The 3,115-nt window shown below is 49.3% G+C and overlaps 1 long non-coding RNA gene and 2 other non-coding genes across 3 annotated transcripts; 2 read left to right on the top strand and 1 right to left on the bottom strand.

Annotated features, from left to right (window-relative positions):
- Window positions 1-622: 622 nt before the first annotated feature.
- Window positions 623-694, bottom strand: Trnah-gug. The gene has a single exon. It is a non-coding gene; the product is annotated as a tRNA-His (tRNA).
- A 142-nt stretch (window positions 695-836) lies between these two features.
- Window positions 837-1,558, top strand: LOC125613354. Its single transcript, XR_007343895.1, has 2 exons — window positions 837-1,005; window positions 1,337-1,558. It is a non-coding gene; the product is annotated as an uncharacterized LOC125613354 (long non-coding RNA).
- Window positions 1,559-2,809: 1,251 nt separating this feature from the next.
- On the top strand, window positions 2,810-2,881 carry Trnah-gug. The gene has a single exon. It is a non-coding gene; the product is annotated as a tRNA-His (tRNA).
- Window positions 2,882-3,115: the final 234 nt, after the last annotated feature.

Raw genomic sequence — 3,115 nt, 5'->3', positions numbered from 1 at the left:
CTCCAAACTCAGGCTTCTTCTTTGTCCTTCCAACCTGAAATCAAAATAGTGCTTCTTGTCATCAGGGCCCAGGTTTCCATCCAAAGGTTCTTATGGATACAGCAAAGAATCCCCTTCTTCCATTTTGCCTGAGTCCAGGCCTGGGAAGGAAAAAGACAAGACCCAAGATGGAAGGAGATTCCTTTGCAATAAACAAAGAGGAAAGTATTTACACAAACATAAATACATAATTATTTACACAAGGACTGTCATGGAAAGATACTGAAAACTGGCAATAATTGGTGGGTGACCACAAGTATGAGGAGCTTTACTTCTCACTAGGCTTGTATATATATGTATTCTCTATTCAAAAATGAATGAACCAAGTTTTAAAAATGCTTGAAGGGGGGCAGGGATCACAAGGTCATGGGGGTGCTGTTTTGTCAGTATCGAGTAATTCGGACACGAATTTTCTGGAGCGTGATTTTAAAGCCGTACTCGGAAAACAGGAGGTCTACGAAGTAGCTCGAGTTTCAAAGGTAGAAATACAGCAGTTTCTTTTCAAGGAAGTGATTTACGGTGTATAAAATGTCTTATACAAGCAAAATAAAGCGAGCCCCTTGCCGTGCCATTGTTCCCACAATGCCGTGACTCGGATTCGAACCGAGGTTGCTGCGGCCACAACGCAGAGTACTAACCACTATACGATCACGGCGAGCTACCGGGGACCTGAAAGGCTGGCTGTCTGATTGTTCTCTTCAGCAGTCATAGGCCTTCCCAGTCCGCGCGTCACTAAGAGACCCACCTATGGGGCGGGGCTCCAGCCTGACGCTGTATCAGAATGCGCAGGCGCACCGCTGTGTCTCCAGTTGCTCAGGTTCTGTGTGAGATTTTGGTTCTTTGGCCAGAAAATATGATGATGAGCTTCTGGTGGTGGGCTACTTGTGAGTGGGGTGGGGAATGGAAGGAGACCGCCTGTGCATCCAGGGACTGGGCTGACCAGAGCTCAGACCGTCCTTGTGAGAGGTCAGTCTCCTGTGACTTGGAAACTCTATTGGGATTCGCCTGCCTGTAGGGGGCCATTCTTCCTGGGTGCTCCTCGCTGCTTGATTCCCGCAGCAGTGATCTGACACAGCCTTTGTGGAGGGTGTGGACGCCCCCAGAACTGTGTTGGCTGCGTAGGCTGAACTCAACGAACCCACCTCACCCTCTCAGTTCTCCCGAGCCCAGCCGCTCCTACAGTCCCTGGGCTCTGACTCCTCCCTCCTCAAGGCTTCCGGCGCGCGGGGCACCCACCCTACGCTGTGTTCCTAGGTGGCAGCAGGGATCGAGTCTGGTTTTTATTCTTGTCCATCAGTGCTTGCGCCCTAACGGAGCCTAAACTGAGTCGCTATACAGTGAGCAGTGGCTGTTTGCTAAATGGAATGTGCTAGTGATTTCCTGACAAGTGAATTCATAGTGACCACCCGCCTCTCAAGTGTCATTCGTCCCAGCAGAAGGATCTTGCTGAACACGGATTGAATCCTTTCACCACCCTCATCCTCGAGACTGCAGTAAATTCATCTGCTTTTCCAGCTCATCACTTGGCCCTCGGTGTCGTTTCCCACTCTTTAATTATTTGCACTCATTCACTCAACAGGTGCTTGAGAAGCTTCTACAGTCAGACCAGGGCCTGGGGGCATTGTGGGGGTGGGGACTTCATAAAGAAGACATAGGGAGAACACTTATGAGAGGAATTATGATACTGCCTTTTCAAGACTTCGTTCTAGCCTTTGCACATTAAATTATCCTGGCTGCTTGACGAATTTCCATTCTACTTTTAAGAGCTGCCTCAAAGGTTACTTCCCTTGAGGAGCCTTTTCTTCCAATCCCGTGGAGCTCATTCCTGTATTAGGGAAATTTGCACAGATGCCTATTACACTTTGTAGCCTGGCGAGTTCTCTGGGCTGCCTCCAAAATTGAGCGTAAGCGCGTAATAATCGAAAGCCTATGCCCTGCAGCAGACCAATTTAGCCAGAGCTGGTGTAAACGTCGTTCTCAACTGTCACAAGGGAATTGGAATACATTTTTTCCAGAACTCAGGGTAAAAATGGAAGAGGGCGATGAGACAAAACCCTACTGCCGAGCCACTGTCCCCCACAATGCCATGACTCGGATTCGAACCGAGGTTGCTGCGGCCACAACGCAGAGTACTAACCACTATACGATCACAGCGAGCTACCGAGGACCCAAAGAAGGGCTTCTTTTTCCTAACACTTCTCTGTTGAAAGCTCCACCTTTTTGCACGTCAGGAATTTGTCATTGCTTGTTCCCGCCTCTCCCCTACGTGACTGCACGCAAACGCGCTAGTTTCCTCTGCTCTCTGTTGGGCCAAAGGCCAGGTACCCCGACCACGCCACCGTGTGGGCTGCGCTTGGGGTCCCTTTCTCCCATTTCCAAGGAAGTTGTGAGGGTGGATCATAATTCCTATTCGTAAAATTTAAGAGTTCCTTCAGAAAGCGTGACAGTCGGGGTACGGTGAGCGTGAGAGGGACCCCGGGCCCCTGTTCGGGTGACCTGGGGTTTCACATTAACAGAGACGTGGCGTCATAAAAATCCTTTAGTTTGCAAAGCTTTTTCATGTCCTGTCATTTGCTATCGGTACAGACAGTCAAGCAGATTTCCGGGTGGGAAGTTCATGGTGCTCGTACCTCTCTTCGGGGTCAGTGTGAAGGTCTGGTGGTTGGGAGAGATAGTTTAAACCAGGAAGCTTACGAAAGCCAGGACAGCGGCCTTCTAGACAAGAAGAGCCACACTCAGTCACCCGTGCAGTGTGGCGTCCTGGTAGCTCGCCGTGATCGTATAGTGGTTAGTACTCTGCGTTGTGGCCGCAGCAACCTCGGTTCGAATCCGAGTCACGGCATTGTGGGAACAATGGCACGGCAAGGGGCGTCTTTTTGGATTTACCAAGTTCTCTGTGTTTAAATCATATTCTGCCACGAATGAGGCCCGGGCTGGTATTATATAACGGACTATCGTGTGTATACAGAAAGTTGTATGGCTCTCCTGGGACATTTCTTTCTTTTAAATTCTTCATCTGCTATAAACTAGCCACCTTCATCTTTCCTAGTATGTGATTGCCTTGTTTTGGATGATT

This window comes from Marmota marmota, unplaced genomic scaffold (genome assembly GCF_001458135.2).
Source record: "Marmota marmota marmota unplaced genomic scaffold, marMar, whole genome shotgun sequence".
Taxonomy (NCBI): domain Eukaryota; kingdom Metazoa; phylum Chordata; class Mammalia; order Rodentia; family Sciuridae; genus Marmota; species Marmota marmota.
This window is presented reverse-complemented; position numbering and strand designations above follow the sequence as displayed.